The 16,032-nt window shown below is 40.4% G+C and overlaps 1 non-coding gene across 1 annotated transcript; it reads left to right on the top strand.

Annotated features, from left to right (window-relative positions):
• The first annotated feature begins 7,857 nt into the window (after nucleotides 1-7,857).
• LOC127116313 (small nucleolar RNA R71) lies at nucleotides 7,858-7,964 on the top strand. Its single transcript, XR_007801266.1, has one exon. It is a non-coding gene; the product is annotated as a small nucleolar RNA R71 (small nucleolar RNA).
• The last annotated feature ends 8,068 nt before the right edge of the window (nucleotides 7,965-16,032 follow it).

The raw sequence follows: 16,032 nt of genomic DNA, 5'->3' as shown, positions 1-16,032 counted from the left end.
TCTCTCCGATCATATTCATCATCAGTGTCATGTCCCGCCTCATCATGAATATTAGGAGGAAGAGGACCCAAAACAGGTGGAGCGTCTAAATCGTAGGTCCAATTCCTTTCATCTTGTACATCTGTACGTCAAGTGCACGGTAAAACAACAGACGGGATGGCTACACCATGAACCATAAGCATATAGCCTCCTTCTCTCCTCGAGCGGCACAATTTCATGTCTCTCAGAAATTTTAGGTTAATTGTGCGAGGAGGTAAGGGTTCTAGGGTAGCCATCTCATCGTTCAGGTTAAGCGCCCAAGCAATAGATGTAATCAATCCACCAAAAGAAATCGGTCCCGTTTTATTCACAGTTAAAATCATATGAGCAAGCATGAACGGGACCGAATTAATACGTCTATTTGTGAGGCTTCCTTGTAAAAATAGAAGCTCTCTAGCATTAACCTTATTTGGATTCTCCCGGCCAAAAATAGTGCATGCTAACAGATATCTAAAAACTCTGATGGTCGGGTTATGGATAGTTGAGGCAAGAACTCCTTCAAAAGAGTTTATGGAAGTGTTTGATAAACGCTCCCAGAAGGAAAATACCTCAACAGACCATTCGGAATCCAAAGGGGCCTCACAAATAGCACCTTCCCCATGAGGGATCCCTAACAAGCTGGCTAGTTCGTCGATACTGAATTGGTATTCAACAGCAAACATTCTAAATTTGACAGTACCAACTGTGCTAGCAGTGTTAGGGTTGACAATATAAATTAGGGAACTCAAAAATTCAATTGTCAACCGCTCATAGGTAGGTTCTTTATTGGAAAAGAAATTATGCAAACCTAAATTATCTAATAAATGAAATATGCTATGATAGATACCTAAAGTGTAGAGACAGTTTTCGTCAACATACCTTGTCGGGAGGATTTCCCGATTTTGCAACCGTTCAATAATTTTTCTTTGTCGATCCCCTGGTTTCCCTCCACGAAGAATGAATCCGTTAAACTCCATTTTAATGCTCTTGAAAAGTGATGAAGAAGATGAAGTGGTTTGTGAAAAGGTTGGATTTTTATAAAATCCGACGGATGAAATCGAAAATGGAAAGTGGAATAATGATTTGTATGGTGTGGTGGTTAGAAAAGTATGAGCTTTTTGTGGGTTCAAGGATTTTTTCCAAGGTGAAAAAATGGGTTTGGGAGGTTGTAAGTTGCAAAAATGGTGAAGAAAAGGGTTTTGCCCCGCCCATTTACAGACGCTGTGGCGGGCGCCACAGGTCCTATGGCGGGGGCCACAAGGCAAAATCTGGCTGGGCCAGATTTTGGTCCTTTGGTTTGGGCTTCTCTTGTCTTTTGGCTTTGAGGGGTCTGGATAGCATTTGTCTTGTGATTCTCCTAGTATCTTTGACTTGCATAATTTTATAAAAGTAAAAACAAAAATAAAAAGTGAAACTGAAACAAAAACAAAAATAGAAATTAAATATAAATAAATAAATAACTGAAAAATTAAAATGCAAATAAAATAAACATAAAACATATGTAGATAAAAATAGAAATACTAATATATAGATGTAGTTTATATAATATTCCAAATGCTATAATATAAGATGAGTTATGTAAATACAAGAAATATAAAAAAAATGAGATAAAATAAGATTAAATGGTGAGATTATGTAGTTGGGATGTCATCTTCCTAAGAGGAACCACGGAGCATGGCTACTTCTTGCTTGAGTTCTGCGATCTCCTGATATAGACAGTCGGCTTCAGTAGCATGGGTGAGATCAGACACTCCCATCTGTAAAGTAAGGTCAGCCACCTCCTGTCTAAGCGCTGCGATCTCTCTACGACACTCAGCAATCTGAGTGCGGATGTCGGGTGTCTGCAATGAAAGATTATTAGAGAAAATAGTGATTCTGGGATATGGTGGTGTAGGTGTGTATTCAACAATGGGTGGCGATCTCGGTTCCTCAACGGTCTCTCCCTGGCCCTCAAGAGCATAACTCCAATTCGTTGGATCATGCACACTGGTCATCATAGGGTCTGGCAATGTGAAGTAATGGATAGCCTCGCTGTCGACTAGCAATCGGAACTGACATGGGTGGAAAGAGGCTCTCCTCATCAATCCTCTGGTCAAACAGAAGTCGATGTCCATGGTCGTGTACCCACAGTAGGTCCGAAGATGTAACAGCTTGCGAGACAGACCTAAAGCGACAGCAATCTGAGTGATGATTCCATCAACATGGATGACTCCTTCGGTAGATCTGGAGATACCGCTGAGACTGTATAATAAAAAGTTTCCACATGCTACTGGGCGAGACTGGGATGCACAAAATAATAGGAAGATCTCCTCTTCACTCAGTAGTGTCTATGCATCCGGCTTTCCCAGGAAGGAATGTGCTAATATCATCTGAAAGTATCTGAAGGCGGGGTTATGTACGACATGAGACAACTGCATAGATGGATCCTGGCTTCCGCCACCTGAGATATCACTCCAAAACTTCTCCACCTCCTTACCCAAGAAATATCCCATAGGTGTCTCCGGGATAGCGTCAGGAGTGGTCTGGAAACCCAATAAGTCGCTGAGCTCTTTCTGGCTGAAGGAATACTCAACTCCAAAAAGCCTGAAAGCAGTATACCCATCTGGTCCAAAATACGGGTCATAGTCGAATGAACTCAGGAACTCCAAAGTCAGGTTCCTATATGTGTTACTTAAGTCATCAGCAAACTCGTCCCAGTGAAGCTGGTGGCTAAGGAATCGGATACTCGGCTCGATACCCAGTGCCTCCATACAGTGCTGATCAGGATAACGTGTGGGTGCCATAGGACGTTGATACAAAGCAATGTAGCGCTCCCTCTGAGCATTATCTCTATAGGCCACGTGCATGTCATCAAAATCCTGCATCCTGTAAAAGTTAAGAAAGTGATCCTGAAAATACAAACCATTCAAATGTTAGTCTCAATGCAAAATATGATAAAATAAAATAAAAATGCGAAAAAGTAAAATGAAAGAAAAACCATGGGTTACCTCCCACGCAGCGCTTGTTTAACGTCAATAGCTTGACGATTAGAATTTATACACTTGTAGTAGTAGGAATTGATGGATCAATCAGGGTGTGGCTTGAGTAGTATGCTGGAATGTCTCCTCCTTCGTAGAGCTTCAGTCTTTGTCCATTTACAATGAATGGACTACAGGTTTGGTTCTTGATTTCTACGGCTCCGGGTCTCAGAATCTTGGATACTTCGAAAGGACCAGTCCATCTTGAACGTAGCTTTCCAGGGAAGAGTTGTAACCTAGTGTTGAAAAGGAGAACAGGATCGCCTACATTGAATTTTTTCTTTACTATTCTTTTGTCGTGATAGGCTTTTGTCCTCTCTTTATATATTTTTGCATTCTCGTAGGCAGATTGCCTAAGTTCTTCTAGTTTATGAATGTCTAGGGTACGCTTTTCTCCAGCGGCTAGGTAGTCTAAATTCAAAGTTTTAATGGCCCAATAGGCCTTATGCTCTGATTCGAACGGTAAGTGACAGGATTTTCCATAAACTAGTTGATAAGGAGTAGTTCCCATAGGGGTTTTGAAAGCGGTTCTATAGGCCCATAATGCTTCTTGAAGCTTCTAAGACCAGTCTCTCCTAGAAATAGAAACAGTTTTCTCTAGGATTTGTTTTATCTCCCTATTAGATACTTCTACTTGGCCACTAGTTTGTGGGTGGTATGGTGTTGCTACTCTATGCCTAACTCCATATTTTCTTAAAAGTTTGTCAAATATTCTCGATATAAAGTGTGATCCTCCATCGCTTATGACTAAACGTGGTGTTCCAAATCTAGGGAATATATAGTTTTTAAATAGTTTGATTACTACTCTAGTGTCGTTTGTGGGTGCAGCTATAGCTTCAATCCACTTAGACACATAGTCTACGGCTACTAAGATGTACCTATTTCCTAAGGATGGTAGGAAAGGTCCCATGAAATCTATACCCCATACGTCAAAGATTTCTACTTCCTGAATGTTTCTTAGAGGCATTTCATCACGTCTTGAAATGTTTCCAGTGCGTTGGCATCTATCACATTTGACAATGCAAGCATAGACATCACGCCACATGGTAGGCTAGAATAGGCCAGCTTGAAGAATCTTAGCGTATGTCTTAGAGGTGCTCGCATGTCCACCATAAGGTGTAGAATGACAATGCTCGATAATACTATTTACCTCTTCTTCTGGAACGCAACAGCGAAAAATGCCATCTTTACCCCTTTTGAAAAGGAGCGGTTCGTCCCAATAGAAGTTTCTCACATCGTGGAAGAATTTCTTCTTGCGGTGGTAGTCAAGATCAGGGGGTACTATATCAGCAGCTAGGTAATTAACGAAATCTGCATACCAGGGTACGTTACTTATTGCTAAGGAATTTTGAGGATGCTCATAAGGATCTAGGTTATCATCTTCAATGGTTTCTACTCTAGCGATCAGTCTATCATAGGCGAAATCATCATTTATGGGTATTAGTTCTGGTTTTAGATGTTCTAGCCTAGAAAGGTGATCGGCTACTACAGTTTTAGTGCCTTTTTTATCTCTTATGTCTAAATCAAACTCTTGTAGTAATAGAATACATCGGAGTAACCTGGGCTTGGCATCTTTTTTACTTAATAGGTAACGAATGGCAGTTGATCGATGTAAACAATAATTTTTGCTCCTACTAGATAAGATCTAAATTTGTCCATAGCGAAAACTACAGCGAGTAATTCTTTTTCAGTTGTTGCGTAGTTAAGTCGGGCAGCATCTAGGGTTCTACTGGCATAATAAATGGCATGTGATTTTTTATCTTTCCTTTGTCCTAGAACGGCTCCAACTGCATAATCACTAGCATCGCACATTATCTCAAAAGGTTCTGACCAATCAGGTGGTTTCATAATGGGTGCAGATACTAAGGCTTGCTTTAAAAGATTAAATGCGTCATTACATTTTTCGTCGAAAATGAATTCAGCATCTTTCATTAAAAGTCCAGTTAAAGGTTTGGTTATTTTGGAGAAGTCCTTAATAAAACGCCGGTAGAATCCAGCGTGTCCAAGAAAGCTTCGGACTTCTCTGATGGTTCTTGGTGGATTTAGGTTTTCTATAACTTCTATTTTAGCTTTATCTACCTCTATACCTTTTTCGGAAACTATATGTCCTAAAACTATTCCTTCGGTTACCATGAAATGACACTTTTCCCAGTTTAGCACGAGCTTCACCTCCACGCATCTCTCCAGGATTTTCTCAAGGTTAGCAAGACAATTGTGGAAATAAAATCCGCAAACCGAGAAATCATCCATAAACACTTCCATGATACCATTAAGGTAATCTGCAAAGATTGACATCATGCAGCGTTGGAAAGTAGTTGGGGCGTTACAGAGGCCGAATGGCATTCGTCTGTAGGCAAAAGTTCCATAAGGGCATGTAAAGGTGGTTTTTTCTTGATCTTCGGGGTGGATAGGTATTTGGAAGAATCCAGAGTATCCATCTAGATAGCAGAAGTAAGAGTGTCTGGATAGACGCTCCAAAATCTGGTCTATAAATGCTAAAGGGAAATGGTCCTTCCTAGTTGCTTTATTTAATTTTCTATAATCTATACGCATCCGCCATCCTCCTTCTAAATGTTTTGCTACATGTTCGCCTTTATCATTTTGTACGACTGTGATGCCTCCCTTTTTAGGTACTACATGCACAGGGCTCACCCACTTACTATCCGAGATCTGGTAGATGATACCTGCCTCAAGTAACTTAAGAACTTCCTTTTTAACAACATCACTCATTATAGGGTTTATTCTTCTCTGATGTTCCCTAGAGGGTTTTGAATCTTTTTCGAGCGAAATCCGATGCATGCATACGGATGGACTTATACCTTTCAGGTCAGAGATATTATATCCTAAGGCTGAGGGATATCTTCGTAAAACGTCTAAAAGTTGGTTTGTTTCCTTTTGGCTCAAGGTAGCACTAACTATAACTGGACGGTTCATCTTTTCATCGAGGAACTCGTATCTCAGGTTCTTAGGTAGTTCCTTAAGTTCTAAGGTTGGTTTCTTAGGGCATGGCATAGGATCTAGAGTAAGGGATAAACATTCGTAAAGGTTATCATCGATGTAGGGTTTCTTAAAGTCATCATCTTCCCTTATGAGAGTTGATGGTAACTTAATTGTTTTTATAATTTCTTTTTGTTCTAATTCTCTAACACATTCATCAATGATATCTAAGGCATAACACGAGTCTCCCATCACAGGTGCCATAGGAAATTTCGAAAGTATAAATTCTATTTTCTCGTCACCTACCTCAAATGTCAACTTTCCTTTCTTGACATCTATTATGGCTCCTGCAGTCGATAAGAATGGTCTACCTAGAAGGATCGGTATATCATTGTCCTCTTTGATGTCCATGATAACAAAATCAGTAGGGATAAATAACTGACCTATCCTAACAGGAACATCTTCTAAAATGCCTATCGGATATTTAACTGATCTATCGGCTAACTGAAGTGACATCTTAGTGGGTTGTAATTCTCCTAAGTTTAACCTCTCACACACTGCTAAAGGCATTAGGCTTACACTAGCTCCTAAGTCTAGAAAAGCTTTTTCGATGACATGATTACCCAAAAGGCAAGGAATGGAGAAATTTCCAGGATCTTTATCTCTCTTTGCTAATTTGTCCTCGGAAATAGCATTACATTCCAAAGGCTTCGGATCGTCAAGTCTACGTTTGTTGGTAAGGATGTCTTTGAGAAACTTTGCATAAGAAGGTATTTGGGTGATGGCTTATGTGAAAGGGATTTCTACATGAAGTTTTTCTATAACTTTAATAAATTTTTGATATTGTTTATTGATCTGGGTTTGTTTGAGTCTTTGCGGATATGGTATAGGTGGTTTATATGGAGGGGGTGGTACGTAAGTTTTATCTTTAGGTTCTTCTCCTTTTTCTCGACCTTCCTGGTTTTCAGATTCCTCTGGTTCCTTTACTTCGTCTGTGGGTTTGGTACATTCCTTAGAAGTTTCGGGTTCACTCAATCTAGGGTTTGGTGGCTCATCATAAGCGTTCCCACTTCGTAGGGTAATGGCATTGGCTTGTCCTCTCGGATTTTGTTGAGGTTGTCCAGGGAATTATCCTCCAGGTGTAGTCTGAGGGGCTTGGTTTAAAGTTACCTGAGAGATCTGGGTTTCAAGCATCTTGGTATGAGTAACTATTTGGTCAACCTTGGTTCCTAACTGAGTAATCAATTCGCTAACATGAATGTTTTGGTTCATGAACTCCTTGTTTTGTTGGGTTTGAGCGGTGATAAAATTTTCCATAATTTTCTCAAGGCTCGGCTTTGGTGGTACAGGTTGCATAGGTTGATTTGATCTTGGGGCTTGATAACTAGGTCTCGGGGGTGCATTATTTTGAATAGGGTTATTGTTTTTATAGGAGAAGTTCGGGTGATTCCTCCATCCAGGGTTATAGGTATTCGAATATGGGTTCCCTTGGGTGTAGTTCACTTGCTCATAGTGGGTTTCGTTTAATAGACTGCATTCTGCAGATTGGTGTCCTTTGGTTCCACATATCTCACAATCCGACGAAACTGTGGCTACAGTATTCGGGTTTATGCACATATGCTCGACTTTGAGGGCTAATGCGTCCATCTTAGCTTGCATCATGTCTATAGAGCTTAGTTCATGCACTCCTCCTTGGGCTTCCTTCTTCTCAATTGTCGCTCGCTCGACTCCCCATGATTGATGGTTTTGAGCCATATCTTCGATGAGGGCACTAGCTTCAGGATAAGGTTTGTTCATCAGAGCACCGCCTGCGGCAGCGTCGATGGTCATCTTTGTGTTGTAATGAAGTCCATTATAGAAGGTTTGAATGATTAACCAATTTTATAAGCCATGATGTGGGCATGCTCGTAACAACTCTTTATATCTTTCCCAAGCTTCGAACAGCGATTCTCCTTGGTTTTGGGTAAATCTAGTTATATGGTTTCGAAGAACGGCGGTTATACTCGGGGGAAAATATCTAGCAAGAAAAACTCTTCTAAGGTTATCCCAAGTCGTAATAGAATTGGGTGGAAGGGAATCTAACCATGATAGGGCTTTATCTCTGACGGAAAAAGGGAATAATCATAAACGTATTGCCTCAGGAGAAGCTCCATTGGTTTTAAAAGTATCTGCTAATTGAAGAAATATTTTTAAATGTTGGTTTGGGTTCTCAGTAGCGAGACCTGTGAATTGTCTCTGTTGCACTAGTTGCAACAGGGATGGTTTAAGTTCAAAATTATTAGCTGGGATGGTTGGGTTTACTATACTAGAACTAGGTTCTTCATTAGAAGGTTGAGCGAAGTCCTTAAGAGGTCATTGGTTTTAATCTTCGGCCATAGCTCTCTTAATTCTATGAAAGCATAAACGTGCACGAGCGTAACGTTCAGGTTCCGCCAAAGGGTATACTAAGCTTAAACTTCTGGTACTGCGAGTTCTTCGCATTGACCGGCGGGAAATAGCCTAAGTCTAAACGATATCACAACAGGAAAATGAAATTTGACGAAATTGGTCCCCGGCAACGGCGCCAAAAACTTGATGCGGTGTTTCGCAAGTATACGAACGCGTCAAAGTAATATAAAAGATTGTCGAATCCACAGAGACCAAGTGTTAATCTATCGTTATCTATTGTTATGGTGTTTATCAAACGCAATTAAAATAGGTGTTTTTGGAGTGTGCAATGAAAAGTAAAGTATTGAAATAAATTTAATTAATAAAGACAGGGTCGAATGTAATTCACGTAATCAATGGATAATCCAAGTACTTGCTAATAGAGCTACTTATGGGCAGTGTTTCCTACTTTGAAAAGAACTAATTTAACAGGAATTGTTGCTTTCGCGTATTCAGAACCGAGTTGTACTCCCTAATCAAACCCTCTTATTGTCACTTATAAAAATGCGCGCATTGCGTTAGAGTAGTAAACCTATTTTTAAGAAATATAGTATCTTGACTAAGTTGAAAAGTATTATAATCTGGATTTCTTAACCAAAAGAGGTTCTCACGAACCAGACTCTAAACTTATAAACGCGTCCGAAAATAGTTTTAAAATCTCTTTTCTTCTTTATGTTAAAAACTCCTAATGAACTAGACAAAGCGCTTTCGCTGTTTTTGAAATAGTTAAAAACAATTAAGCTTAAAAGGACGTTGGACAGCTTTCGATCTTACCCAACGGAATTGAAGTGCGGGAAAACTTAAGTTAAAAGTTAAAATAGCCCTTAAGTGTTTCTACGAACAATTGTATGGATTATTGGTTCAATTACGATCCTTACATTCTAACCTTATAAATTTAGTTAGACATGGTAAAGTAAAAGTGCATTAATTTAAATAAAAGTAGTGCGAATACGGAAAGTAAATAAAAGTAGTGCGAGTGCGGAAAGTAAATAAAAGTAGTGCGAGAAATAAATAAAAGTAAAAGCGAGTGCGAGCAAATAAATAAAAGTAAAAGCGAGTGCGAGGAAATAAATAAAGTAAAAGCAAGTGCGAGGAAATAAATAAAAGTAAAGCGAGTGCGAGGAAATAAATAAAAGTAAAGCGAGTGCGGGAAATAAATAAAATAAAGCGAGTGCGAGGAAATAAATAAAAGTAAAGCGAGTGCGGGAAATAAATAAAATAAAGCGAGTGCGGGAAAATAAATAAGATAAAGACAAGTAATAAAAACCTGCTCCAATCGGAGGATTGAATAAATTGCAATGCGGAAATGAAAATGGCGGCAGGATTAACTTCCTTCCAAAGTGCTCCAAACTCGATTACAGACTCTATCACAGACTTGATTACACAATTGTGGTAACACTCCAATGCGAAGCGATTACCACTTTATAAAACTGAATATATGCCTAAGTGAAACAAAGTTGCTCTGAGTTTGCCTCTGCTCTAAGTTTGGATGATTGTAAAAGTGAATTCGAGTTTCTATTTATAAGCAAGTAAAAAGATGGAAATGACTTGGATGCCCTTCAACTTGAAAATGGAGGGAAACTGTTTTCCTCTTGTGGTGCCCGCCACAAGGCCAAAGTGAGGCGCCTTAGTGGATGTAGTGGAGAACGTGGGAGTTGAGGGAAGTTGAGCTTGGACACGTCATGGATTGGTTTGTGGCGCCCGCCATTGGGTAGGCCATAAGCACAAAATGCTGAATTTTAGGGTTTTTGGCTCTTTTTCACTCCTTTTCTCGATCGGGGCTCCGATTAAAGTAAAAACCTGAAAACAAAGGAAAACATACCAATAACACAACAAAATGATAATAAAACAACTAGAATGCATGTGAAATCGGAGTCGAAAATACGGTAAATTTTAGTGTTATCAAACTCTCCCACACTTAAACCTTTGCTTGTCCTCAAGCAAAACATTGAAAAGCTCATAAAAGAAAGTTTGTGTAAACGAGTGCTTCAGGTAAAAATTCTAAGTTCAAGTCGGGATGCAGTGATAGGTACTAACTGAGTGAACTAAGGGTATCATGATGACAATAATCCGCAAATACGGAGATAAACTTCATTCCTATATTAACCAACCCATATTATCCCACAATACCTAGGCCTACCTCTTCATCTCTTTTTATATCCTTTTCATTTAGGCGCAATCACATTAAGTCCGTTATTCGTACATGCTACATAGTATAGTGGCCTGTTAGTGATTATGATCAGAGCTTGGGGTTTCTGGCACATAAATATGTGTAAACCCTTTATTGGCCTCAACTGTAGTTGTGGGGGATCAGATCGTAATCCGCCCTACCAAGTTCAGTGCCAGATACCTCTGAACCAACTAGCAGTAGGTACTGCTTTTCTTTTTCTTTATCTTTTTCTTTTTGTACCAATTTTTTTTTCCACAATTCTTTGGTTTAAATGACTTTGTGAGGGTCACCTATACCGGAGTTGCCTTTTTGCTTTCTTTTATTATTTATTTATTTTTGTTTTTCTGGATCATTCACTTATTTGCATCGGTCCCCTACGTAGAGGATGCGTAGGCCGGAGCTGACTGCTGAGATAAACTACTAAGGACTTATACGGAAATGATGATTAAGGTCATGGTATATGGGGTTTCGGGAATGATTCCTATATTTACTAAGCTTATGGTACTAAAACATATACTGATGTTTCGCAAAGTTCTCCCAAGTCACCGCATCCTTACTCAAAACATGTCTTTAAAACCTGAAAACTTTCGGAATAACACTATTTTCTTTTGTAAAAAAAATTTGGTGGGGCTAAAGGTATGGGGAGGTAGGATTGTACTAAAGATCTACTATATTTGGTGACTCGTCAGACTCATGCATTATACTAAAAAGCAAAATAGACAACTAAAAGGAAATAACAAATAAATAAACTATCTAAAAACAGCAAAGAAAAAGCGATAAAGGAAAAAACGAGAAAAGCAAATAAAGAAAAGACGATAGAGTATCCTCCCACACTTAAATCGAACATTGTCCCCAATGTTTTGAAATAAGATAAGGAAGAGTTACCTGGAAACCTATTGCTGACCACTAGTGCCCTCGCCATTCTGAGGTGGACGACGGGATCGGGTACGACGACGATCTCTCTGATCCATCCTCGCCATCAGGGCATCCTGAGCGGTCCTCACGTCTCGAAGGTGACCTAAAATGGTACCCTGAGTGTTTTCTACGAGAGCAATGTGTTGCTGGTGGTAGTGTTGTTGACGGGTCTGTGTATCTGTGATCGTTTGCAGGGACTGTAGAACAGTGTCATAGGACCTGTCTGTCCTCCGCTGTGATTCTTGCATGAAGTTCATATTATCCGTCATTTGTTGCTGGAGGGTAGAGAGGAGGTCGTCACGCCTTTTCTCTCTAGCCATGTGGTCACGCCACATCTCCTCTGTAATATAGGAGCCAGGAGTGGTACCTGCAGAAGAAGAAGATGGTGCGGTGTGTGGCGGTGAGGCTGATGGGGGGACACATGTGGTACAGGAGATCTCTCTCTCCGATCATATTCATCATCAGTGTCATGTCCCGCCTCATCATGAATATTAGGAGGAAGAGGACCCAAAACAGGTGGAGCGTCTAAATCGTAGGTCCAATTCCTTTCATCTCGTACATCTGTACGTCAAGTGCACGGTAAAACAACAGACGGGATGGCTACACCATGAACCATAATCATATAGCCTCCTTCTCTCCTCGAGCGGCACAATTTCATGTCTCTCAGAAATTTTAGGTTAATTGTGCGAGGAGGTAAGGGTTCTAGGGTAGCCATCTCATCGTTCAGGTTAAGCGCCCAAGCAATAGATGTAATCAATCCACCAAAAGAAATCGGTCCCGCTTTATTCACAGTTAAAATCATATGAGCAAGCATGAACGGGATCGAATTAATACGTCTATTTGTGAGGCTTCCTTGTAAAAATAGAAGCTCTCTAGCATTAACCTTATTTGGATTCTCCCGGCCAAAAATAGTGCATGCTAACAGATATCTAAAAACTCTGATGGTCGGGTATGGATAGTTGAGGCAAGAACTCCTTCAAAAGAGTTTATGGAAGTGTTTGATAAACGCTCCCAGAAGGAAAATACCTCAACAGACCATTCGGAATCCAAAGGGGCCTCACAAATAGCACCTTCCCCATGTAGGATCCCTAACAAGCTGGCTAGTTCGTCGGTACTGAATTGGTATTCAACAGCAAACATTCTAAATTTGACAGTACCAACTGTGTTAGCAGTGTTAGGGTTGACAATATAAATTTGACACAAAAAGCATATTTGAGAGGATTCATTTTCAAACCATGCCTTCTCATCCTTTCGAAAGATATTCGAAGATGATCTATATGACTCTTCCCTGAAACAGACTTAATGACAATATCATCTATGTATATTTGCATAAAAGTCTCTATAAAATCATGGAATATCGAATTCATTGCTCTTTGGTAGGTTGCCCTAGCATTTTTCAAACCAAAAGGCATCACCACCCATTCGTAGGTGCCTAAGGCTCCAGGGCATCGAAATGTTGTTTTTGGGACATCGTCTTCTGCAATAAATATTTGATTATACCCAGAATAACCATCGAGCATGCTCAAATATTCATAACCTGCAACAGAATCGACTAGCATTTCGGCTACTGGCATCGAATATTCATCCTTTGGGGTTGCAGTATTTAAATCTCTAAAATATATGCAAACCCTCAAAGTACCATTCTTTTTTATAATAGGCACAATATTAGCTAACCATTCGACATACTTGAATGTGCGAATGAAATTACAGTGAATGAGCCTTTCGACCTCTTCTTTGATCTTCGAGAGTATTGCTGGTGCAAATCGCCTTGGGTTCTGCTTAACAGGCTTCTTTCCAGGCTTGATTGGCAGCTTTAACTCGACCAGATCTCTGCTCAAACCAGGCATCTCATCATAGTCCCATACGAAACAGTCTTTGAACTCTTTCAATAACTTGACTACTTCGACTTTTAGTTAAGGATGGATATTGGTGCTAATGTAAGTTGGCCTCTTTATCAATCCCTCTCCCAAGTTTATTTCCTCAAGTGGATTCTGAGCCAGCATTTTAACATTTGTTGCTAGCGGATCCTTCTCGAAACCCAAAGGCTCATCGTCGTAGATAGCATCGAGCCTCTGGCCTTGCTCTTTGTTCTGACCCTTGTCAGGTGGCACTGGGTCAAAGTCTTTCCCATGACTTATTTGATGAGAAACTTCACTGGCTTCGACAACCATGTTTTTTACTTCGGCCTCTAAGGCCAATTGTTACTTATTTTCGGCTATGTAAGCCGAAATCCTTTTTAGTGTTGCGAACTCAGTCATCAGCATTGAATTCGCTTCCCCAACCTGTGGGTTCAATTCCAGACGCTCCTCAATATCCAAAGTCGTCTTCGCCCACTACTTCTCTGTCCCAGCGAAAGCCCTTGTAAGGGTGCAACGACATGGAACAGTAAGCGTTGTCATCAGGAGTGAATGCAAAATCGGTCGAATCACAAGGAGCGATATTGGCCATATGCTTGTTGAATTGGCTTTTGTCGGTATGATTGATAGGGGTTTTGAAGTACCCTTGATCTGCCTCTATATTTTCCACGATACCATCTGGAAGCCAAATAATTATCCTCTGGTGCATTGAGGATGGGACAGCTCCGACCCCGTGTATCCACTCTCTTCCAAGTAACAGATTATAGTTGGCCTTCGTTTCCACAATCATAAACATTGTGGATCTTGTGATCATTCCTACGGTTAACTCGACTTAGATAACACCAAGGGTAGAGCCCACTTTACCTTCGTAGTTGGTAAGCATTATATTATGAGGTTTGGCATCAGTGTCATACTTGCCAATTTTCCTTAGCATGTGATGAGGAATCAAATTCACGGTCACGCCACAGTCCACCAAGATTTTATTAATGGGAACATCTTTGACCTTCCCAGTAATGAAGAGAGGCTTAAGATGACTCTTCATAGCCTCATTGGGTTTCTCAAATAAGGCATTTTGCTTTTCGACGCAACCATTATTCATCATGTAGTAGCATATTGGCTTATGAGCAACCATCCCTTTTTCCGTAATGTTGCCGGTATCTTCGACATCTGTGATCCGGTCGAACTCCCTGGGCATCACAGACACCACACCGACTAAAATATCTAGAGAAGCCTCAGATCTTGAGTCAAAATTATCAGTCAACATTTCATCTTCAGCAGCCATTTGATTATATCTTTCTCTGGCCGCTTCTATTGGATCATTGAATTTTCTTTTATCGAAGCTTGAGTCTTCCCTTCGTTTCGCAGGCACGTTGGTGTTAGACTCAGCTTTGTCTTTCTCACCAACATCCCTCTGGGCTTTCCTTCTCCTCTGCTCCCTTCTCCATTGATACCTTGGCATAGGGTTTTTTCCTTTATAGTTTTCAGAGACATAGGAGGTTCTTCTGTCGGCCTGAAATTCCCTAGGTAAGCTAATGATGAACCTCTTTCGACTTCGAAGCTCTTCCATTTCCCTTGATCATGTTTCCTGAAATCTACTGGCTTTACCCACTTCCCATTTGAAACTTCAGCACTAGGTTTAAAAGAAATGGGTTTAGTAGCCGGACCTATTCGCTTTGCTTCATCAAGTTTCACCATCGGTCCTCTTGGATCATAGTATCTCCTTGGGTCGAAGTCCCTTATGGGTTGAACAACATGTTAATTTTGAAAAGCTTTGTGACCCTCTTGGTGATTCGCTCTTCTTACCCCTTCGAGATTTGGGGTCGAATTCTTGTCGAGCACAACGCTGCACCAAGGGCACAACATGACTTCTGATTGCTTCTTCTAGCACCTTCGGAGGAAGTCAGACAGCGTTTCGTCCTCTTTAGGGAAGGAGATTTTGTTATATTCTTCCTGTCGACATTCATTGTCAACTTCCATGGAGGTCTCCTGGGATATCTCGACCATATTAACCTCCATGTTGACATCTTCAGTGATGTCCAACTTTTGGAATTGTAATTGAAGGCCCTCAGTGGCCTTGTCTATCTGCACGAAACCATTAGCGGTTCCCTTGGTGATTATCATCAGTTTGGAACCTTCAACGACCTCAGCGTTAGAAACATCAGTGTTTTTGTTGGTGGCATCTCCCGCAGCTTTTCGAATGAAGTCATTAAGAGATTCCTGATCAACGTATTCAGAAACCTTAGCCATAATAGGTTCATTGAAAAAGTCTTTAATGACTTCAGTCATGTCGAAATCATCAGTGACTTCGACTAGGTTCACTTCCTCTGGCTCTGTATAATGGGCATCAACTACTTGCAGAGGATCAGAGTCGATCTTCATCTGACTCCGAGTTTTGTCTCCAAATTTGAGTCTCCCTTCTTGGATAGCATTCTGCACAAGATCCCTGAAAAGAAAACATTGAGATGTTTTATGACCAAAAAAACCATGGTATTTGCAAAACCCTATTTTCTTTCTTTGTTCTAAAGGAGGTACTTTGGCACCCGGGGTACTATCATTTGACCATCCTTAACTAACAAGTCATAAATTTCGTCAAATTTTATAACGTCGAAAGTATAAGTTTTCTTGGGAAATTTATCATTATTTTCTGGTTCGATAGGGTTTTTTCCATTCGAAGGGGCCAAAACTTTACACG

Source organism: Lathyrus oleraceus, chromosome 1 (assembly GCF_024323335.1).
Source record: "Lathyrus oleraceus cultivar Zhongwan6 chromosome 1, CAAS_Psat_ZW6_1.0, whole genome shotgun sequence".
NCBI lineage: Eukaryota > Viridiplantae > Streptophyta > Magnoliopsida > Fabales > Fabaceae > Lathyrus > Lathyrus oleraceus.
The sequence above is the reverse complement of the archived record's forward strand: the minus strand, read 5'-3'. Positions and strand labels throughout refer to the sequence as shown.